The sequence below is a fragment of the Triticum urartu genome, chromosome 1 (assembly GCF_003073215.2).
Source record: "Triticum urartu cultivar G1812 chromosome 1, Tu2.1, whole genome shotgun sequence".
In the NCBI taxonomy this organism is placed as follows: domain Eukaryota; kingdom Viridiplantae; phylum Streptophyta; class Magnoliopsida; order Poales; family Poaceae; genus Triticum; species Triticum urartu.
Genome location: NC_053022.1, coordinates 188,062,655 through 188,088,331, shown reverse-complemented (window position 1 = coordinate 188,088,331; position 25,677 = coordinate 188,062,655). Strand labels below are relative to the sequence as shown.

Here is a 25,677-nt window from a genome sequence, read left to right as displayed (position 1 = left end):
ATACAATATTCATGTAAGTCACACAAAATTACTTATGTCATATCACTGTATTTAGCAAAAAAAATATGACCACATAGCTCACTTTTTGCAATATTTATAATTATATAAAGTATTATGTCCATTGCAATTTTATGATCTTGAGTTCTTAGTATACTATGCAAAAAGATTATCTATCAACATGTTCATAGGACTAAAAGTCCCCGCAGCAACGCGCGGGGGTATCATCTAGTTTTTATAGAAGGCAGAGCAATATTTACAAGAAGCAAAGTAAGGATGCGCACATCCAACTTGGCATACCCCACACCAACACCAGCCCAACGAACCCTGTTTGCATAAGTGAAAATTGCATATCCATGACTAGGAGAAAAGTTGCACCTCGCACACCAACTACTAGGCGGTTGCACAAAATGAAGACTAAATTGCACAATTGCACACAAATTTTTTTCATCAAAACATACCCATGTGGGATAGTTTTGAAGAGCACGTCGCGAGGGCCTCAAGGTGAAAACGGATCTTAATTTCGATGTGCGATTTGAAAGTTATGGTTTAAAAAAATGAAAATTCGAATCAAATGTGTTCACACATGTTCATTGTGTGTGCTTTGCAATTAATTTTTCCTTTGTCCTGCTCACACATGTTCGCACCTGCTCATTTTTCCTAATATGCATTAAGAGAACAAACTATTTCCATTTATAGATCAGGGGGACAAAGTATTTCCTTTTTCAGTCAGCCACTCCAGAAAGCTAGTGGCCAATGGCGACCTGCTAGACGTGTCCATATATTTTTACGAGAGACTTCACCTGCTTTCCTTTATGTAATTGTGCTAGGCACCCAATTGTGAAAGAAAGGAAGATCAAACTGCCATTTTTTCTAGAATCAGGAAGATCAAACTGTCAATTAACTTAGAAGAAGAGGCTACCTATTTAGTTTAACATACCTTCTAATGGAAATGCTATAACTTGTTTTTTTTCGAGTCAATAGCATGAAAGTGACACTAATGCTGGATGGTAAAAAAATAATTACATCCCGTGTACAAAAGACCCAGAGTGTTCGAACCCTTCTCCGAAAACTGCACAAGCGAGAACTACATGCACCAGTCTGGAGTTAACATGATAATGCATACCACACTAATGAACATTGATAATCGTGAAGTATTTAACTAGACAACTCGACTTAATACCTGCCCAACATGATATGCTCATGTTTATCAAACAAATAAACACATGATCAGTAAGAGACTGGAGCAAGCCATTGCCTCTAGTCGTCTCTATTAGGAATTGGAACAGTGAACATTACAAATAGTTTTTATCTTATGCATAAGTGCCAGAGCCATGAGTTGGTCGCGGGATCTTATGGGTTTCACCTCTAGCCTACCCCAACTTGTTTGGGACTAAAGACTTTGTTGTTGTTGTTGTTGTTGTTGTTGTTATTGTTGTTGTTTGTTTGTTTGTTTATCTTATGCATAAGAATTGTTCTATGCCGAGTATTTTTGCAAAATAACCAATGACAATGCAGATGCTTACTAAAATTAGCAATTGAAGTTCCTAAAATGAACCGTGACACTTTATTTCAGATATTGATCAAAAACTGTTATATGCCGTATTTACACAGACATGATCAAGAATACCATATATATATATATATATATATATATATATATATATATATATATATTATATTATATATATATATAGGACGGCAGTATGGGACACTTAGGTGCCCAGGCTCCATGCATTTCCACCGTTTGATTGCATTTAGATGCGCGTTATTGTGATAGGTATAGAAGGTAACTAGTCAATCCATTACTAATTGCCAATTCTGAAACAAGTAAATATGGAAACAATTATAATGCATATCATAAATGGATGTCATTAAGCACGCCATGCATGGTAACATATATCTTTAGAAGGAAAAATACTACACATTAGATATATTACAAATTAGGTATATATGAATTCATCTGTTTAGTATGTACCCGTTAAATTTTTATACGTATATACCCAGAAAATTTAGTATGTATATATGATTTCATCTGTTTAGTATGTACCCGTTAAATTTTAATACACATATACCCAGAATATTTAGTACATACACATTAGATTTTTATCTATGTATATACCCAGAATATTTAGTGTGTATCAATCAGATTAGATATGTACGGATTCATTTATTTATTACACACTCATTGATTTTTTAGTACGTATATACCAAGAACATTTAGTATGTAACACATTAGATTTTTTTGTATGTATATGCCCAGAATATTTAATACATAACCATTAGATTAGGTACGTCTGGATTCACTTACTTAGTATGTATTGATTAGATTTTTGTGTATGTATACACCCTAGAGTACTCAATATATTTTTCTTGTATATGCATACTCATCGTATTTACATACCTTGTCATTAAATTTATGAGTATATACCTCGATACAATAAATACATAGAATCATGTGCGGGTATATGTAATAAACATTCCTTAAACTAAAAATAATCGTCAGTGGATATATGTATGTTGGAAAAAATCATGTGTGGGTATCAGCATGCATCATATATTCCTACAACTAAAACAATTAATTATGATCGCATTTTATATTATTTGGACACCTTAATTTGTATAGAAATATTAGCCATTAAAAAGTCTGACCCGGTCTATTTTTTTAAATACTAGATACCTTGAAAGGTAAAACTTTAGAAAAATGCATAAAAACATCCTTAATATACATAGGAACCATAGGAACGACGTTTCGTACTATTTGTCATATCTGATACCTTAAGAAATAAGATTATATATACATATCCTTTTTGTTTGGAAATGAATCATACTAGGAAACCGGTAGTATATTTTTTTGGAAAGCAATTATTGTCCATTTATGCTCGTAGTGCATGCAAACAAAATTTGGAAAGCCATGCACTACAAATATGACTTGCTATATTGGGACTTAGGTGCCCAGGCACCTAGGTGCCCCACATAATTTACATATATATATATATATATATATATATATATATATATATATATATATATGGGCTATTCTGTTTATCTGTACAGAATACTCTTATTGTACTGACCGTTTATCTGTAGTTGAACCATATATTTATCCCGCTTTGACCTTACGAATTCTTCTTTACGGAAGTGTTCGTACCAGGTGTTCGTACCAGGTGCCGGGGCGCACTCGTCGTGGTTCTCCGGCGTGCTCCCATAGGTCCAGAGGACGCAACGGTGATCTGCGCCAGATTCCGCAGGTCTGGCCATAAAGTTGTCGGGCGACGAAGGAGGCCTGCCTTGTTCCCGTCGTCGTCGGGTGCGCCGCCGTGCTCACAGGTCCGCCCGTGGAGTTGGTCTTGGTTGACGACAGCAGAAGAGTCTTGAGGGTCGTCGTTGGGAATCACAGGCTGCTGCCTAAGTTGACCGGGGTAACAGTGGCTTTGAAGATTACTCTCGTCAACTGGAGTTCGTCGAAGCTCAGCTCCGCTGCCCATGGCGGCCTTGTCCATCTTTTTATATGAAGCATCGTTTTCAAATTCGTCGGGCACAACTTCGATTGAGTGTGTGAGGAAGCTTTCGGCATTATTATTTTGGTGTCGACGTCGCCGGCTGCTGACATGAATCGATGGTGGTGGCATATGCGCCATGGGAGCTCGCGTCGAATTTTTGCTGACATGTGAACAACAGCCGTGCAAATACGATCCACACGACTCGGCGGTCCCATCGAGAGACAGTATTTTGATGTGGGACATGGTGCAGACTTTTCCAGCTGAGCATTCAGGGCGGCGGCATTACGATGAAGCCGTGCTTCACTAGCCTGTTTTGGTCATTCAGGGAACTCGCATACACATATAATATCCATGTGCATTGATCTGAGCTTTTTCACGGCTGGAACAAACATAATCAATCCTCATTTGCGTCGTTGCTTGCGATTATTGAAGAAAGAGAACTAGTCGAACTTTGTCTTTTATTAGAAGCGGATGTCCACTGCATAGTCTGTAGTTTTCTGCAGATTTGGCAAGACTGTCAATTTTGCACAGGGAAGGCTGAGCCGAAAAGATGGCCATGTCGCTTTCTTTATTATAGTTCTTCTAGCGCATGGGCCTTTTTTAACTAATGAGCTCAAGTCATATTTATGTATGTTATTTATCCTTCTTTTTTGTGTGTTATTTTTTCAAATAAATCTGGCAGCACATTGTTCCAAACAGTAAAAAATATTTAATATTTTTGTTTTCCTTAAATTTTGAATTCTTTGTGTGTCTGTGGCCATGGGGTAGGAGCAGGGTGTGAGATGGGGGGCAACATTTTTAATAAACAACGAAAAAACGTGAATTGATTTTTTCAACACCGTTTTTTATCATTCGAACTATTTCACCTAAAGAGTTTGAACTTTTCTATAGTCAGACCTTGGACTGATTGACCGCCCACCCCCTTAATACCTCGCGGTGGTCTTTGACTTTTTTTGTTTTTTACCTTTACATTTTTTACCGTACAATTTGTCAATGTCATCGTCTCCGAGCTTGAATGGCTTATATCCGTTGAACTGATTGAATTTGTGATGTTGAACTTTTTTCTTTTTTACCTTTACATTTTTTTACCGTACAATTTGTCAATGTCATCGTCTCCGAGCTTGAATGGCTTATATCCGTTGAACTGATTGAATTTGTGATGTTGAACTTTTTTCTTTTTTACCTTTACATTTTTTTACCGTACAATTTGTCAATGTCATCGTCTCCGAGCTTGAATGGCTTATATCCGTTGAACTGATTGAATTTGTGATGTTGAACTTTTTTTTACCTTTACATTTTTTACCGTACAATTTGTCAATGTCATCGTCACCGAGCTTGAATGGCTTATATCTGTTGAACTGATTGAATTTGTGATGTTGAACTTTTTTTGTTTTTTACCTTTACATTTTTTACCGTACAATTTGTCAATGTCATCGTCTCCGAGCTTGAATGGCTTATATCCGTTGAACTGATTGAATTTGTGATGTTGAACTTCTTTTTTGTTTTTTACCTTTACATTTTTTATTGTACAACTTGTCAATGTCATCGTCTCCGAGCTTGAATGGCTTATATCCGTTGAACTGATTGAATTTGTGATGTTGAACTTTTTCTCGATTTAATTGTGATTAAGGTGTAGTTTTGAATACAGTGAGAATGCATCATTTTTTGGGACTCCTGAAACGAACGACGGACTTCTCCAACCAGGTTTTTTGTACCATGTCGGATGAGCACTTGAACTTATAGAAGCGAAACTTTTGGGGCTTTAATGATAATTTTGTTTTCTCATCCGAACTGATGGTGACATCATCACCAAACTTGCACGGTTTATGTAGGTGAATTGACTGAATTTTGTTCCTAATAAATATTTTATGTTTTTTCTCTTCAAATTTTCTTTGAATTCCCTAGCACGAATAAACTATGTTTTATTTTTTCAACTTATATGCTAGTAATACAAGACCTTTCCATATACGAACTCACAATTTTTTAATTGTGTTTGATGAGCACTTGAACTTATCGAAGTGGCCTTTTTAAGATTTTTATTTTTCTTATTTTTTCGCATCCAAAATTTTTTTTGTCTTCATTTTTGAACTTGTGGCCGCGCACGAGATCACTACAGCATTAGCATGTCCATGTTGTTGAACTGATGATTTTTTTTCATTACATTGTTGTAACATAAGGACTAGAACAAGTATCAATATAAATTGATGTTTTTTGTAGGTTTTAGGGAATGATAATTTCCGTTTTGTAAATATATAAAAGTTGTAAATACGTGTACTGCACCATTATAAATTTTTGTACTGCACATGTCCATAATATTTAACACAAGCACCATGTGGGCTAGGGAGAACAGGGCACTTGAATCAGAATTGACACTGAAGAAACTCGCTGCAAATCATTACTTATTTAGGTGATATATCTAAACTTACAGAATTTTAAAACTTGAACTAACGATATTTCTGCACACATACCAACTATTTTGTGTCTTTTCATGGACTGACGTTAGAATACACATCGGACTAATATTAATAAGTTTAATACAAACATTCTCTATTCATGAACTGACATTTTTTCTTCTTGTGGACTGAAGAAAAGAGAACAAAAATACATACATAGCTCAGGCTAGAATACACACTGGAGAAAAAAGAATTTCTTCTCTATGAACTGATGATAGAATACACAAATATTCTGTATTCTGTCGTCAGGTATTTTCATGGCAGGCAGTACAAGAATGAGCAGGAAAAAAAGAATCATTCACACGCGAGTACAGCAGCAGTACAAGTTCAGTATCATCTCTCGCACACACACCTCCTCACCTGCTGCATAGCCCCTTCGCGGGTTGCACCCAGCTGCGACAAGTTTGGCATTTGCACGAACATCAACTGAGCACATATCACAGATTAAACAAATCTCAGTTGGCTTGCATAAAAGAGATGTACTTCTGAGAAAAGTTGTGTAGCCTGACAGAGGTTGTGCAAGCAATAAATTGAAATGGAACGAACATTACATCAGCAAGAGATGTTGGGATTGATAAGTTGAGTCCACTTGACCTTTTGTTATAGTCGATAGTGCACTGACGCACGTGTATGCACAACATCCTTACTCCAGGAAATGACTGCACAACAGGGACAAAAGGTTTGCTCACCAAGGAGCCACAACGCACTGTCGACCGAAGGAACTGATAACAGAGGAGCTCGTGGACGTTCTCAGCCACGGACGTTGAACGGCTTTCCAACTGACGGGTTTTTGAGACTTTTCCAATTGACGGATTTTTGAGGAATAGAGGAAGGGGCTCTGGGCGTCGAGGCATCGGGGGCAGTGACGGCGGGCTGGAGGCGGCAACCAGCAGGAGGGAGGTGCGCGGCAACCGGGGGTGGGGCGCGCATCGGCCGGGTCGAGGGAGGCGTGCGGCGCCGTGGGTGGAGCACGCGTCGGCAGGGAGGACGGAGGAGCGTGTTGGCCGGAAGGAGGGCGGCGCGCGACGACCGGGGTGTGAGGGGCACGGGCGACTGGGGAATGGAGGCGCGGTGTAGGATCTGGTCAGGAGAGGTGGAGATGACGAGACGGGGTGTTTTTTTGTTTGGGCCGTGGTTGAGCTCGATGAGCGAGCAACATCCAGCACTAGGTGAAGATGGTGGTTGAAGTTCTGCTCGGACTGCCGTCAGAGCTCAAGTTTGACGGCTACCAGCGATTGTGGTGGACGAGCTCATGATCGAGGGCAGCCGCAGGTAGGAGAACACCATGACCAGAGGCTATCGAGGTGAGTAGCGACCGGGGCCTGTCGATGGAGAGCTAACCCGGATGAACGGCGGTGACGGAAAGGAGGAGAGGAGCAGCACAAACCGGACTTGGGCTGGCCGCGGCGGCGGTAGATCCAGCCAGGTGGGGGCGAATCATGGCCGGGGCCGTCGGAGCCAGGCTGTGCTCGGGCTGGAACCGAGGGAGAAGGTGGGGGAGAGGGGGCGGCGAGGCGGCGCGCTGAGGGAGAGGGGAGGGCGCGGCGGCGCGCTGGGGGAGAGGGGAAGGCGCGACGGTGCTCTGGGGGAGAGACGAGGTCGCGGCGGCGCGCTGCGGCTGGGGAAGGTGTCGGTCAGGATGAGTTTCTTTTCTCTTTTTCGGTGGGTATGGATCGGGTCGGGCTTTATTGAAAAAACAGATCGCACCCTTATAAGGCTGAGGGGTATCCTGTTACTAGTAACAGAATAGTCCAACCCTATATATAATTATACAGATATATACTGACATGCAAGGTAGCATTTAAAAAAGCGGCATTCCTTATCACTCAATCATATAATCCTGCTGAACAAAGCAACATTCCAACAAACCATTCCCATGCCCTACAAAAAATGAGCATTCTCCACATCATGCTGGTCTTCCATATTGATAATGAATTAATTGCACCCGTAATACACAAACTTGCATAGTGAGTACAATTTTATACACAAACTTGAAAATTGCAGAAAAATGGTCCGCTAACTTGTGTAGCTGGTACAAATTGATACAAAATCACCCTAAAGACAAGTGGTGCTGTTTTTCTTGCGTAATCCCCCATATGTTATTCCCGCTCGCAATCGTCTCCTACACCAGGAATTCATCAGGTAGGTTCATGAGATGCCGCACATGCGCAGGGACACAGGACGTGAGCAACGCGCTGCTCTCGCCCTACATGATGGCTGACCTCCTCAACACCGCAGAGAAGTTGTTCGGAGACATAGATCGACTGGTTAATGGTGACCTTGTGTACTTGCGTGAGGGCAGCCACACTTGCAGAGTCAAATCGAAGGTGATGAGCACTTCACTCACTCGCTCAGTCACCCACAGCTGCTCCATAAGTGCCCAAGCCATGGACCCGACCCTGGATTGATGGATGGGAATAGCCACCATCATCAACTGGAGTAGATTAACTACTACCATACTAGATCAGAACCAATTATACCACAAGACAAGGGCGCAGTCGTCGCAAATTCACATAACCGTCACCTAGGTAGATTTTGGTGTTGGAGCCATTCTCGTGAGGAGAAAAAGGTCAGGTGGCGGCGGCAAACCTGGAGCGCAGAGCAGAGAACTCATAGGTGGTGTATGGGTGACAAGGAGAAACCAAATAACCAAGTAGGGCAAGGGGAGCCATGCGGCTTACCAAATACAGTACACAGTGATGGTCGGCCGAGGCTGCTGGTGCTGCGCTGGATGCGGCGAGAAGCCACGCACGGAGATAGTGAGAGTGGCAGGTTGGCTGGCAGCTCTCAGCAGCGGAGTAGAGCAGAGCACACAGATCAGAGGATGCTGGAAAACGATAGGATAGCACAGGCTTTATTGCCCCTGCACTGCAAAAGCTTTTTAAACCCGTAAGATCTCGAAACCAACTCATAGTTCTGACACGTGAATAGCTAACTTTCATGCACCCCTGTCCATGACTGTTCTTTGGTGATATTCCAGTCTTTTTGCGGACTCCTCCCATGTCAAGCTTGATGTACCACATCTATAATACCTAAATAGTTGATCCCCACTAAACCAATTCTCTTGACATGCAGACTAGCCACGTCATCACACTTGCCACATCAGCACTCAGTTTCAAACAACGGCGAGTTTTTTATGGTAATCACGCACTAATTACTCCATGCTCCACGCAGCCCACCCGCAAAGCTGAACGTTTCTGCGACCCTATCTCTCCCTAATTAACTCCCCCAGTCCCCCACCGGTTGATTTGCACGGATCCTTCTATATATGGCAGAACATCTCCATCATCTCCCCAATTAACGCCCCCACCAACTAATTTTCCATGCTTCCTTTTATATTCTACGGCAGATTATCTTCGTCTTGACGTCTTCTATGGCAGATTATCTTCGTCTTGACGTCTTCTATGGCAGATTATCTTCGTCTTCTAAACTCATCATCTCCCCAATTAACGCCCCCACCAGCTAATTTTTCATGCCTCCTTTTATATTCTACGGCAGATTATCTTCGTCTTGACGTCTTCTATGGCAGATTATCTTTGTCTTCTACACCGCCTTCTTTTATATTCTACGTCAGATTATCTTGTCTTCTTAACCGAACAAATGCAAACTGGAGATGCAGACCTTCAGTGTGCGCCATGGAGAGGATGGTCATCAACTCATCATAGGTACCTTCATAGGATGGCCATCGCCATATTCATCTGCAGGTATGTCGACTCCATTCCTAAGCAGAGCCGCGGCACAGCGTGGAACACCATGAACTTGAACGGCGACGCGCTGCGAAACCTGCCATTTTGTCAATGGTCGATCCACCGCTCAGGCTAGAAGCTAGGGTGTTGGGGGGCTGATAGAGGCAAAGGTGTCCCGTCTTTCGATGAGATGGTGGCTATCGTTTTAGAGGAAGTCGACTTTGACGATCCGACTACGAACGTGCGAGGACGTCGCGCCTTAGCCATCGCTAAACCAATTCCGAGGGGTTATTGACCATGCCGGAGCACGATCAACCTGACCACGAGGGCCTGTTTCCTGCGAGAAAACGAAGAACAAGCAAGAAACTGAGATTGCAATCTGGATATTGCGAATATAAGATAAAAGCTTTATTGATCAAGGTGGGGTTCTATGACGTCTTGGTCTGGTCGTTGGACACAAACGAAGTACGCGAAGTTGCAGCTATGGCGAATTTTTAATCTAAACAAAACCCAAAGTCTAAACGATGCCCTAAGGGCTATATATATGGAGGAGAGAGAGGGAATTTCATGGCCCTTGGTGGAGGGGTCCGAAACCAACCCTAACTCTTGTTTCCCCGCACATACAGACTCTAAAAACAGCCTATACTTAAGTATTTCAAAAATACATGGGCCTGACCCAATAATAAGGTGACGCAGCACCTAGAATAGCCTCTGGACGAAATTTATGAAGTGGCATCTTGTATATTTCATCCCATGCTTCATGCACTCATTATGGTGGCTTCAGAGTCCTGGAATCATCACTTGTAACTCCATTCTTGTTCCCCTTGTGCATGCCATCATCTCCATGCTTGAACTTGCTCCAAGGTTCATCTTTATTGTCCAAGTTAGGCCCTTCATTTGTAAGCAAAACAAATGTATCCAACTTAGGCAGCATCATATTCACATGAACATTAGAATCGTTACCAAGAAACAAAAGTACCTGATAATTCAATTCGCGTGCGCGAGCTCTAGTAATTGGTCCAGTATGTACAGCAACAAGGGTTGTGGGTGTAACAATGGTATTGATGTCCTCATCGGGGGCCCAATTGTAATCAATCTACCCCATGGACTAGGGCATGTCATTCACCATCCGTCGACATGCATCTTGGTGTTGTTCTGGAGTACTGTTCCTTCGATGGTACCATTGTTGAGGAAATCGTTAACTGGTAGCTGCTCGGTCGGCTGGTGAGTAGGGGATTAATAGGCTAATCGGCCATTTAATTAATTAATCAGATGATTTATCGGGTAATCGGCTACTCGGGGACCCTATGAGTAGGGATTAATCGGCAAGTTAACTGGTTAATCGGATGAATTCTCGGTACCCGGGGATCCTCTAGAGTCGACCTGCAGGCATGCAAGCTTGAGTATTCTATAGTCTCACCTAAATAGCTTGGCGTAATCATGGTCTGAAATTTACCTCGCGGGGATGTTAATTTTTCTTCATGCATGTATGTTTCCGTCATACAAGTTATGCTGGGCGAAATTTGGAGTTCCTTATGTATCTCCCAGGCTCCCAGCCTCATGCAATCTGATTCATGTGAGGCTATTCCTATTACTTCATGGATCCATTTATGACCTTGCTCTACTATCTTGCTAATTGTGAGGTTATCCTACATGGTTTCCTGATTGTTTTTTGCCAGGCGCATAGATGAATGAGTCTCTGTATTATTTTCTATCTGAACGATGCATGGTCATTAGCTATTCCTCTGGATCGTCATCTAATTGTGTTATGTAATTTAGTACGTATGCTGCTTTGTAGGGAGGTGCTTACTAAATCCACACAAGCTTTGAAGCCCTGGATTGAAACGAGGAGCATAATTAGTTTTCTCTATTAAGCATTTGGTAACTCAGGTGGTGCTATTTCCACTGAAACTGTTTAAAATTTGATTGATGGTGCCCTTGCCAATTGCCTTAATGCTTCCCGCTCTAAACTTATGTAACACCTACTTGGCTATAATTCCCGCTCTAAAATGCAGAAGGTTGATGTGATTTACAACAGGAGTCACACACAATATCTCCACAATATACCATAAGTATCTCAGAACAAAAATTTGTACATAGCCTTTTGTACATAGCCTTTCATATCGTCCCCATTTTAGAATCTTCATATTAATGTGTATATACATATTGGTTGTATGTAAATCATATGAGATTAATTATGTCATACCACTATATTTAATAAAAATATCACATGATACACATTTTGCTATCTTTATAATTGCACTCCAAGAACTGTGTCTATTTCAGTTTTTTCATCTTAAGATCATACATCTACCATGCAAACAAATGTATTCAATTTATTTCTTATCATATGTGTAGGATTCAGAGTTCCCGCAGCAACGCGCGGGGCGTCATCTAGTAAACACAAAAAGGGCAGCCCGGTGCACGTGGCTCCCGTTTGCGCACGGTCCGAGAAAGAATCCTCTTTGGGTCCTTTCCCTACATTTCTGTAAGAGGCTGTTTCCAGGACTCTAACCCATGACCTCATGGTCACAAGGCAACAGCTTTACCGCTGCGTCAAGGCTCCCTTTGTATATCATACAAACAGAAAATAAAATAAAAAACAATACTGCATGCAAATAGCTAAACACACACTCTATACTTAGTTCACACTCTGAAGTCTCAAGGTCTGCTGTCTTGAGTCGCACATTTATTGTTCTTGCATTTAACTAATAAAAACTTATATGAACGCTTCACCGCTCAACATTTTTCCTTGAAAATGAGCTCTATGTTCGTTGTATCATGGCTTGCAGCATTTTATGAAACATGCACTGGATCTTGACTTATTTTGGTTGGTGTAATCATATAGAGCAATTATCAGCCAGCTAGTTGCCGTAAACAGTTGGTACCTAGTTATTATTAAAAAACAAAGGCACCAGATGCTCCTTTGTGGATGATTTCGCTTAAATAACATTTGTTCTAATAAACTAGTCCAGTATGACAGATCCATTATGGCATTGCTATCTCAGCCTAATCACTTTCAAATACCTCACGGGCGAAAAGATAAGTTGGATATGTCTAAATCCGAGCTCCTAGTTTACTGGCTTAAGGTGTTTTTTGTTTTGTAACAAGAAAACACACATATTAGCACATCCTTGAGCCCAGTATGTGGTCTGTTTTCTGCTGATCCTTAAGTAACAATAAGAAATAACACTGTAAATGCGTCACTCCAGCCAGATTTTTTTTAAAAGGCATAAAACATAGAATATGATTAAATAAGGATGAAAAAAACGCTTAAATAGCAAGGGATAAGGCCGAGCTCCTAGTTTACTGGCTTAAGGTGTTTTTTGTTCTGTAACAAGAAAACACACATATTAGCACATCCTTAAGTCCAGTATGTGGTCTGTTCTCTGCTGATCCTTAAGTAACAATAAGAAATAACACTATAAATGCGTCACTCCAGCCAGATTTTTTTTAAAAGGCATAAAACATAGCAAGGGATGAAAAAAAACGCTTAAATAGCAAGGGATAAGGCTAGTCATAGTGGGAGTAACTTAGCTAGTAATATAGCGCACTTCAAGAAAAGGGATAAGGCTAGTCATAGTGGGAGTAACTTAGCTAGTAACATAGCGCACTTCAAGAAAAGTTTGCTTACGTGGCATATAGTTAATGAGAAGTGGTAACATAATATGTTACTGTAACATAGCGCTTCCGAAGACAAGATGAGTCTACAAGCTAATAAATGAAGTCATCTATGACACTAGTACTATGTTACTTTGCACTATAAAAATAGTAACTTAGACTAGTGTCATATGCATGACACTAGTATAAGTTACTCCCCACTATGACCAGCCTAAGAGACCACGATGAGAATAGAACTTTGAGCTGTAATGATTTTAAAAGTCCATTTCACACTTAAAAGTACACTCCTTTGTTAGAATATAAAACGCTAGCAAGATCATAGACGACAAACCGAGGCACGACAATTGTTAACGAGGTTCATCGATATGGCTACATCCCCGAGGTAATGACTACATGCGCTCCTTCCAAAGATACCGCAATATCGGCCGCCCGGGCGCTAGCACAAGCCGCCGGCTCTCCCGCGACAAGTCGTACATCATGTCCGATTCCTACACCACTCGTACTTATCCACACCAATTACGACTTCAAGTCCACGTAACCCCTTGCGTACAAATATATTCGACACAAATATAACACTCCATTGAAGAGGCAGCTCAAGTACAGAAGCAATCTATCACTCCAGTCCATTTGTGGCAATGTTAAGTTTGGTTTAACAAAACTCACAAATATCTTTGGTATATTTTATCACTTAGCATTCTTTCCATTTAAGAAATTCTGCTTGAATAAAATGGAAAAAACCCCCCCCCCCCCCCCCCCAAAAAAAAATCTTATGCAAGAGTGGGACAGATAACGATAGAAACATAGCATTAAAAAATGGTACACAAACAGCCTGGCAGGCTTCAGTATCATGAAGCAACCAACAAGATGAAATTTGATTGTTCTGGTGCTAGAAGTGTAATCAGAAATATCCCAGTTGCTAGATCACCACTACGGTTAATTTAGGGCAGCTAACAATTACTCCCTCCGTTCCTAAATATAAGTCTTTTTAAAGATTATACTACGGACTACATACGAAGCAAAATGAGTGAATCTATACTTTAAAATATGTCTATATACATCCATATGTAGTTTGTAGTGAAATCTCTAAAAAGACTTACATTTAGGAACGGAAGGAGTAGCACCGAATTATTTGTATGTTGTAGGCAGATAGCATAGTTGATTACTTAGGTACTCTGCAGTTGAAAAGAGACACATATACTAATTGGAGCCAATAAGAGCCCTTAAGATCCATGATAACAGCATTAAAAGAATATAAGCTAAATGGGCATTTTTATTTTTACTGTTAAAAAGGCAAGGTTACAAATTTACTCTGCAAGCAGTATTGTAGGTGAGTTCAGTGAGCTGCCCTTTTCATACTTTTTTAGTGACACTGAATTAAGGGTTATCTGCTAGCAGACAACTAGGCTGTTTTCTACAGTGGTTTTTGTACACTGGTCATTGAATGGCAATTCAAATTTCATGTAAAAGAAAGCTGGTTTATAATCTTTTATCTTGAAAGTACACCTATAACATCCTGCTGTTCCCTCATGTTTCACAGTGTACACGATTGTTTTATCAGTGCCAAGAGATTAATTATGTGCATCTGCGATGCCAAGTATATCCCATTTCCATGAAATCATGCTAATGAAAAATGCAAATGTAAAAAAGTATAGCTTAATATGTGCCACTAGAATTGCACATTAATAGCTTGACAATCTTGATTGATGCTGATTGGTCACATGAGCGCGGCGAGTTAGTATTCCCTTAATGTGTGCAATCTTCCAAGAGGGGATATTTAGTTTTTGGAAGTCGTTACCCAAATTAATGGACTTACCTATATTCCACGACAAGCAATTTCAACAACTGACATGAGAATGATAGTAGTCCTCTAGAAGTTTCTCTACTCTAAAGTGTGAACATTCCAATCAATATAATAATCCTCATCAGTTGCCAATGATAAAATTGCTGGCAGTTTGGCTCCCTGGCGGTCACACTGGCAAATGGCATGGATTTTGCAAGAAAAAACAAATTTGTGCTATTTTGACACTGACAAATCACAAAATGCAGAAATCAAAACCTCAAGCCTCATGGGCAATCAATCAGACATGTGGCAGGCTGCCAATCATCGTAAGATTGTCCTCAACCCAGGTAAAAAACATATCAGTCTTATTCCCAGAATGGAATTCTAAACACAATTCCAACGAGCAAACTTCCATTTCGGTAACCTGCACTAGCTCCAGAATCCAGAACCTATACAACTATACAAGGAACGAGACTAGGTCCAGGGCAGTCCTGTGCCCTAAGATCACAAACTTAGAATCATGCCGGCCCGATAACCCCCAAGAAATCCAACATGGAGTCCACGGAACTGTACAGCATGCACCCAGGACACGATGCATCTCCGGGACGATTAATGCAAAAAAGAAGGCGGCCGGCCGGGAAAGCGAAGCCGCCTTTCTTGATTCACCAAACTGGACAAAACAAATATCTTTTGGAAAACGTTAAAAATCATCCGACTGATCCTGCTCTCTCGTAAGCCTCCTTCTCCACGCGCCACGTGCCCGCGTGAGGCTGCCCGCCGCTTCCCCCAACCGGTGCCTATCTCCTAACGAAGCTGCTGCTCCACTCATTTCTTATCTTCATTCTTCCGTTTACATCTCACCGCTAGAGAAGATTAGCCATGGTGAGCACCACCACACCACAGCAGCTTGCAAACCGGAAGAGATTGACGTGCGACCGTCGGCACTAGCTACTGGAGCTCCTCCGCTGCATCGCTAGGGGCAGCATAGCTGCAAAGCAGCGTCCATGGAGGAGAGCCATGATGAGCACCACCACAACATCGGAGGGACCAAGAGGTGCTGTCGTCCGTCGATACGAAACGGCGCTCGTCGACGAATGTCGGCGCTACAATGCAGCAACACGTCCACGGCCTCCAGGATGCGACGCAGCAAAGTTGCAACCTCGTGCCCCGATGCAGCACCCGTGCGCCGGTGGTGGAGCTGCAATGGAGCGCTCGGCGCCGGCGGCGGAGTTGCAATGGAGCTGCATGTCGCCGGCTGTGGAGCTCCAATGAAGCGCTCGTCGCCGGCTCCCCCGTGCTCCGATGCAGCACTCGCGCGATGGGTTCCGGTGCTACATCGCAGCGCTTGCCGGCGGCTCGATGCAGCGTTCCCGTCGTCTCTTGGTCAGATCCCATTGTTGCAATGAAACGCTGCTGCTACGCCCGGAGTCGACGCCGTTGCCAAGACTGGCGGCGATGATGCGTTGCAGCAGGTGGCTGCTCTAAACAGGCAGTCCGCGAGCGCCGCCACCACGCACCCAGCGGCTTTGCTGCAAGGCGAGGAACGGCGATGGGGGCCGAACCTGGTGCCGCGAACGAGTGCGGCATGGCGGCTGCGAATGCAAGGTAGTTCAGGACCGCTCGTCGGAGCTCACCGCTCTATCTTAGGGATCCCCTCTGAATTTTGGCATTGGATCTTGGATGTGACATCTGGAAATTTTTTTGATTCAAGAGTAGAGTTGGCCTCCATAATATCTTTAGAAATTTCAGCTCTCTGAAACAAATTAACAAACCAGAATTTAATGTATAACTCAATAATGTTCTGAATGGGAGTGTGACAAGTACCAGGGTGGCAATCATATTGCAAATTCTTTTGCTTATTGCGCCTTTAGAATTTGAGTCAAGAACTTGAAACTCCTCCTTACGGTGTGCATCACTATGGTTATCCAATGATTATCATTAACGTGCATAGGAAAATACGCCTATATAGTAAGCAAATGATGTTAGTGCAATTAAATAATAATGACTAACAAAAACAAATAAATATGAAAGGAATACCTTGTCCCGTCTGAAATACTCATCCATTACTCTTGCGAGGACTTTTGCTTTCTTTGTAACATGTTCAGAATCCAAATCATTAATTGACTTGGTCTTTCCCCTAGCTCTACCCAACATAAATTTGAGAAACCACGTTGTTGATATGAAACGATCAGAGAAATCACGGTGTTGTAAGTGTTTACAATATGCATTGCTTATCTGCATACATAAACAAAAAATGAGGTCAACTTGTGAAGTATAAATGAGAGTTTTGTTAAAACCAAACTCATACTTACAGCGCCATTCAACCATTTAAAAGTCAGGACATCGTGAAGCATAGCTGGCGTCCATATGTCCCCATCTGGTGGCGGCATATCGACCATGGTTCGGTGTGCATGCTTCTTTGTCGATGCGAGAGTCTCAACAAAAACTCTGGCTGCCTTTATGTGATCCGGAGTCATATTAAGGGAACTTGCCAGAATTGAATGTGGTGACGATGCAAACAGATCTAAAACAATGCAGCTACATTCGTTAAAAATAATAAAAAATTTACATAACGCGTGAACGAATTATAAAGTAGTACCTGACTTACTTTTTTTAACACGTTTGTTCCGGGTAATGAGAAGGTCGTACGGGGATAGACAATATTTCGACGGATTTCGTTTGCGTTTACCTTCATTGTCCTCGCTGCCTTCACCATTACTTATGTTGCTCTTTGCCGGGAAACTCTCAGACATGTCTTCAGACTTTGTTGGTGACAAACCACCCATAGACTCACCAGAAATATCAACATTCTGCGGGGTTCGGGACATAGACGAAAAGTCTTTTGTACGTACAGTTGATGACGAACATGGAGACTTTCCATTATCCTCTATAATGAAAGGATCAGTAGCATCACCTTTACCCGGTGTCGTCGCCGGAGCACCCGTGTCATCAACGGGCACGTAGGAATCATTGAAACCCGTGAAAGATGTTACTAGCTCCACGTCGGTAGGTGAATCAATATCTGGCCAATATTTTGATGACTTGTACTTGCCATTCTCCATCCCAACTTCTTCACCTACATTATCAAATTCGTCATTGGTGTCCCTCTTATTGGGTTTGTACAGCACACCTTCCGTGTTCAACTTTTCCATTACCATCTACAAACACAAATGAAACATGATAAGTACTTGAACAACTAAAACATGTTTAATATAAATTTTAAATTACCTGTGCACATCTTTCGGGTATATTGAGAACCTCCTTGTGAAGCAGCTTTATGTATGTCATCACACGGTCCATACTGTTAGTCGTGTTCGATGAAACCCCTGACGTGCTTGGCTTTCTACTCCTGCCACCACCTTTTCGTTTAGATTTCTTCGTTTCTTCATCTGGGACAGTCTCTTCACGTGCTATCTTAGCACGTCTGTACTCTTCGCTAACGCAGTTTTCAAGCTGTACAACAAAAAAAATAAAAAAAAATAACAACTATAGTTAATTACTATGTGCAACCAATAAGGACTATACTCATTGACTTACATTGCCGGTGCCACGCCCGTGCATGTTGTCATAGTCGTCTCTCTTTTTCCCTTCCGTTTCTGGCCAGTTAACCATTAGTGGGTATTCACGAGACAAAGGATCAAATGTATCCACACCAATTGGCTCAACTTTTTCCCAGTATATATACTGCATGATAGTAAACACAACTAGTCAGACACATATATCACATAAAATTATATATACATACAACTATTATGAAATGACTTGTACCTGAAGAAGAGCCAAGTTCCCGATAGGCCACTTGAATTTTTCAAGATCTTCGACCGATTTTTAATAGCATCCATGCACACCTCCAATGTGAAATTGTTCCAATTGTATGACTTGATAGCGTTCACGTCCTCCACCATTTTGTAATAACGATAAGGAACAAACTTGGTGGATTGTGGTGCTAAGACTGTACCCATAAGAACCAGTACGGCCCTTCTCACAAAATCATCATCATATGACTGAGTATCAACAATATTTTTTATCAACTCATCGATGAGGATTAGGCCTGTTCTTTTGTCTAGAAACCGATTCGGAACAATTTTTTTGGCATCTAGTTGTACTATAGCTATCATGCTACTGACATCATCACCCTCGTTACGTAGCCCAAATATATCGTAAACATCTTCATTAAGCACACTGAGGCCGTCAGTATTTGGCCGAATAATAAATCGCTTTCTAGTACTGTCATACGTTGTAATCATAAATTCCAATAAATTTTTCCTCATTTTCACAGAAGGAATTCTCAACATACAGTCCAATTTTGTGCCACGTAGCATCATGCGCTGTCTGGCTGTGAATTTTCCCACCAATTCGCACCACTTCTCAACCGAGCAGTACACATCTCCTAATTCTTGCATTCTAAATAAGATGCCAGTTAGCTAACTAGTTACGAGATTCAAAAAAGATTACGTACGGTTCAATACCATACCTTCCGGCGTCTCGTCGAGCACCGGCAGCCACCGTTGCCAAACCCCACCCGGTGTGGGTTAGTCCTGGCAGCCGCGCGCCCTCTGCCCACACAAGCGCGCTGGCCGACGGCCCGTCCTAGGGTTTAGGGTGCCGGCGAATTTGCCGAGACGGCACGGCCGGGCCTGAGATCCAAGTCACGCGCGCAGATGACGGAAGGGAGTTTGGACGGCCACGGCGGTGCGACCGTCGGATCGGGGACGGGTGAGGAGGTGCGTGGAGGCGGCGGGGCTAGGCGGTCCTGGGGCGAGGTAACGGCGGCTTCGTTTCCATGCCATGCACGCACGTACGGCGTCATAGACGTGGTCACGACATAGTGGGCCACTTAGCCCGTCCCGTAAAACTACCGCCGGTTGGCCCATGATGCATTTATTAAAAACATGCATTGTAGTTTAATACCACATCGCTAAGCCGGCGCGCCGTTGACTCCTTTATATAATTTTCTGTCGGTCAATGAATAAACATCTCAGTTTGTGGGACTCTATTTGGAGGATATGCAGGATAGATGTGAGTCTTCACCTGCTAAGAGCTTGTGAAGGTTCACATTGATCATGCATATTCTTCAAAAAGAGAGCCATTATCTTCGATGTTTTTTTAACGTCAGAAATTATTAATGCATTTTCTTAATGCAACAATTTTAACGTAAGCCGATGGATCCCAAACTTTTTGGACACGCACCCATCGGCAAGTCCATCGTGCGTGCAAGTTTTCATAAGTTTCCGGCACCGTATGAATTTCCTATGGTTTTCTCCGTGAAACGCACCGAAAACACTGGCCGGGCATGACGCAACGTGCGTATGGTGTCGGAATTCGTTCAACTTTTGCGTGGGGCCCTAAGATGGGCATGCCCACTTCCTCTCAAAATTTGGTGACATTTCGTGCATGCCACCTCGTACCACCAATCCAACCGGCACTGATCGGATATGAACGGTGTCAGCCCCGTACTGCATTCTCTTTTCGGACTCAGCCGGTGGACCCCAAACTTTTTGCACACGCACTCTTCGACAGGTCCATCATGCGTGCAAGTTTTCATAATTTTCCGGCACCGTATGAATTACCCATGGTTTTCTCCGTAAAACGCATCGAAAACACTGACCGGGCGTGACGCAACGTGCGTTTGGTGTCCGACGTCGTTCAAATCTTGCGTGGGGCCCTAAGATGGGCATGCCCACTGCCTCCCAAAATTTGGTGACGTTTCGTGCATGCCACCTCGTACCACCAATCCAACCGGCACTGATCGGATATGAACGATGTCAGCCCCGTACTGCGTTCTCTTTTCGGACTCAGCCGGTGGACCCCAAAATTTTTGCACACGCACTCATCGAAAGGTCCATCATGCGTGCAAGTTTTCATAATTTTCCGACACCGTATGAATTTCCTATGGTTTTCTCCGTGAAACGCACCGAAAACACTGACCGGGCATGACGCAACGTGCGTTTGGTGTCCGACGTCGTTCAAATCTTGCGTGGGGCCCTAAGATGGGCATGCCCACTGCCTCCCAAAATTTGGTGACGTTTCGTGCATGCCACCTCGTACCACCAATCCAACCGGCACTGATCGGATATGAACGATGTCAGCCCCGTACTGCGTTCTCTTTTCGGACTCAGCCGGTGGACCCCAAACTTTTTGCACACGCACTCATCGACAGGTCCATCATGTGTGCAAGTTTTCATAATTTTCCGGCACCGTATGAATTACTTATGGTTTTCTCCGTGAAACGCATCGAAAACACCGACCGGGCGTGACGCAACATGCGTTTGGTGTCCGACGTTGTTCAACTTTTGCGTGGGGCCCTAAGATGGGCATGCCCACTGCCTCCCAAAATTTGGTGACATTTCGTGCATGCCACCTCGTACCACCAATCCAACCGGCATTGATCGGATATGAACGATGTCAGCCCCGTACTGCATTCTCTTTTCGGACTCAGCCGGTGGACCCCAAACTTTTTGCACACGCACTCTTCGACAGGTCCATCATGCATGCAAGTTTTCATAATTTTCCGGCACCGTATGAATTACCTATGGTTTTCTCCGTAAAACACATCGAAAACACTGACCGGGCGTGACGCAACGTGCGTTTGGTGTCCGACGTCGTTCAAATCTTGCGTGGGGCCCTAAGATGGGCATGCCCACTACCTCCCAAAATTTGGTGACGTTTCGTGCATGCCACCTCGTACCACCAATGCAACCGGCACTGATCAGATATGATTTTTTTATGATTTTTTCTGTGAGTTGAATTCTATATTAAGTAGTGTTTTTAATATAATTACATAATAAATTATATTTTAAGTATTGTTTTTAACATAACTACTAAATAAATTCTAAATCAAGTACTGTTTTTAAAAAAGGGTATTTTCCAAATTAGTATTACTTCTAAATTATAACAAAAACCTCTTTACTATTATGAAAACTGTTGGAAATATGCCCTAGAGGCAATAATAAAAGCATTATTATTATATTTCCTTGTTCATGATAATTGTCTTTATTCATGCTATAATTGTGTTATCCGGAAATCATAATACATGTGTGAATAACAGACACCAACATGTCCCTAGTAAGCCTCTAGTTGACTAGCTCGTTGATCAACAGATAGTCATGGTTTCCTGACTATGGACATTGGATGTCATTGATAACGAGATCACATCATTAGGAGAATGATGTGATGGACAAGACCCAATCCTAAACATATCACAAGATCGTATAGTTTGTTTGCTAGAGTTTTCCAATGTCAAAGTATCTTTTCCTTAGACCATGAGATCGTGTAACTCCCGGATACCGTAGGAGTGCTTTGGGTCTACCAAACTCACAACGTAACTGGGTGACTATAAAGGTAGACCACGGGTATCTCCGAAAGTGTCTGTTGGGTTGACATGGATCAAGACTGGGATTTGTCACTCCGTATGACGGAGAGGTATCACTGGGCCCACTCGGTAATGCATCATCATAATGAGCTCAAAGTGACCAAGTGTCTGGTCACGGGATCATGCATTACGGTACGAGTAAAGTGACTTGCCGGTAACGATATTGAACGAGGTATTGGGATACCGACGATCGAATCTCGGGCAAGTAACATATCGATTGACAAAGGGAATTGCATACGGGGTTGATTGAATCCTCGACATCGTGGTTCATCCGATGAGATCATCGTGGAGCATGTGGGAGCCAACATGGGTATCCAGATCCCGCTGTTGGTTATTGACCGGAGAGTCGTCTCGGTCATGTCTGCTTGTCTCCCGAACCCGTAGGGTCTACACACTTAAGGTTCGGTGACGCTAGGGTTGTGAAGATATGTATATGCAGTAACCCGAATGTTGTTCGGAGTCCCGGATGAGATCCCGGACGTCACGAGGAGTTCCGGAATGGTCCGGAGGTAAAGAATTATATATAGGAAGTGCTGTTTCGGCCATCGGGACAAGTTTCGGGGTCACCGGTATTGTACCGGGACCACCGGAAGGGTCCCGGGTGTCCACCGGGTGGGGCCACCTATCCCAGGGGGCCCCATGGGCTGAAGTGGGAGGGAACCCAGCCCAAAGTGGGCTGGGGCGCCACCCCCCCAAGGGCCCATGCGCCTAGGGTTGGGGGGGGGGAACCCTAGAGGGGGCGCCCCCTTGCTTGGGGGGCAAGCCCCCCACCCCTTGGCCGCCGCCCCCCCTAGTAGATCCATCTACTAGGGCCGCCCCCCCTTGGCACCCCTATATATAGTTGAGGAGAGGGGAGGACTTCATACCTCAGCCTTGGCGCCTCCCTCTCTCCCCGTTACGTCTCTCTCTCGTAGTATAGGCGAAGCCCTGCTACTGTGACGCCCTGCATCCACCACCACGCCATCGTGCTGCTGGATCTTCATCAACCTCTCCTCCTCCCCTTGCTGGATCAAGAAGGAGGAGACGTCTCCCGTCCCGTACGTGTGTTGAACGTGGAGGTGCCGTCCGTTCGGCGCTTGGTCATCGGTGATTTGGATCACGTCGTGTTCGACTACATCATCATCGTTCTTTTGAACGCTTCCGTGCGCCATCTACAAAGGTATGTAGATGCATCCAATGACTCGTTGCTAGATGAACTCCTAGATGATCTTGGTGAAACGAGTAGGAAAATTTTTGTTTTCTGCAACGTTCCCCAACAAAAACTACTTTAGCCATTAATGCAAAACACATAAAAAAATAATGAACATTACATAAATTATTGAACATTTATACAATACGTAGGACTTTTCATTATTATTTATACAATACAACATTTATTTAAAAATTTACTATTATTTTTAAAACAATAAACACATAACAAAAAAAAATAATGACACCGCGCGTTGGACGGCCCAGTGACTGTGCGCGACGACGCGCGTGGGCCGGCCCATTGAGTGTGCGCGCGGTGCGGGGGCAGGGTCGGCGGGGGTGATGACTAAAGTTTAGTCCCACCTCGCCCGCCGAACGACGCCGCGACCGACTTATATACCAACCTCCCACGACGGTTTCGAACTCCTCTCGTTCCCGCCCCGTCCCGCCACTGCCCCGTTGACCTGTGCTGTAGGCCGTAGCTGGGCCGAAATGTCGGCCCTTTCGCCACCCGGCTTGATCGGGCCGGACCAATTAAGCGCAGTTGCGGCATGCAATCACAGGTGGGCTTTTGTTTGCTTCACAATTTTTTTTGCCTTCTATGAGTCACGGCGCGGGGGGAGGTGGAAGGGGCGCTTTTTTAGTCCCACCTCGCGCGCCGAGGGACGCCACGACCGGCTTATATACCCACGTTCATGCATATTGCTATATGAGATAGTTAATAATAATTTGGTTTGACTTTGCACTGCTAGCGGCGGCACTGCCGCACTACCCGGTCAGTGTAAGCTCATTACACTGTCCGGGCAGTGCGGCCGTGTACTGCTAGCAGTGTAAACTCAAACCATATCATTACTATTTGTCTTATTTTTTATTATTTGCCACACTATGCAAATTTCATGAGTACTATCTACAATATTTTTTTGACATCCTTCAAATGAACCCAAATTACATTAGTAATATCTACCATCATATGTATAATATCAATACGAAATAAATTCTGTATTAACTACTGTTTTTTATTAACGGTCGTTTCCAAATTATTAGTTATAGCAATAAACTTATTAATTTATTTTCGACATCCTTGAAATGAATTCAATTTTTTTTATAGTGTTCCACAATCATCACTAGGATGCATGCCAAGTTTTCTATATTTTTTTATCGCTTTATGAATTTTCTATATTTTTTTCTGTGAAAACAGCACATAGCACACCCCGGACGTGACACAACATGTTTTTGGTGTTCAAATACGTTCAATTCTTGGATTGAATGTCAGGGTGACCATACCAACTCACTTGCAAAAGTTGAGGTCATTCAGAATATGTCGAAAAATTGACGTCCTTCTTCGGAGACCGTTCGGGTAGGACTGAAGGACCCGTCTGAAAGAAGTTTTTTTTCCGACATCCTTGAAATGAACTCAAATTTTTTATAGTGTTCCTCCATCATCACTAGGATGCATGCCAAGTTTTGTATCTTTTTTTATCGCTTTACGAATTTTCTATAATTTTTTTGGTGAAAACAGCACACAGCACACCCCGGATGTGACACAACATGTTTTTGGTGTTCAAATACGTTCAATTCTTGGATTGAATGTCAGGGTGACCGTACCAACTCACTTGCAAAAGTTGAGGTCATTCCGAATATGTCGAAAAATTGACCTCCTTCTCCGGAGACCGTTCGGGTAGGACTGAAGGACCCGTCCGAAAGAAGTTTTTTTTCCGACATCCTTGAAATGAACTCAAATTTTTTATAGTGTTCCTCCATCATCACTAGGATGCATGCCAAGTTTTGTATCTTTTTTTATCGCTTTACGAATTTTCTATAATTTTTCGGTGAAAACAGCACACAGCACACCCCGGACGTGACACAACATGTTTTTGGTGTTCAAATACGTTCAATTCTTGGATTGAATGTCAGGGTGACCATACCAACTCACTTGCAAAAGTTGAGGTCATTCCGAATATGTCGAAAAATTGACCTCCTTCTCCGGAGACCGTTCGGGTAGGACTGAAGGACCCGTCCGAAAGGAGTTTTTTTTTCGACATCCTTGCCTCCCAAAATTGGGTCACGTTTCATGCAT

General features: G+C 43.0%; 1 long non-coding RNA gene across 1 annotated transcript; it reads right to left on the bottom strand.

Annotated features, from left to right (window-relative positions):
* Nucleotides 1–6,132: 6,132 nt before the first annotated feature.
* On the bottom strand, nt 6,133–7,670 carry LOC125553705. The gene is made up of 2 exons (XR_007304160.1): nt 6,548–7,670; nt 6,133–6,379 (listed from the first exon to the last, which is right to left on the bottom strand). It is a non-coding gene; the product is annotated as an uncharacterized LOC125553705 (long non-coding RNA).
* Between the last annotated feature and the right edge of the window lie 18,007 nt (nt 7,671–25,677).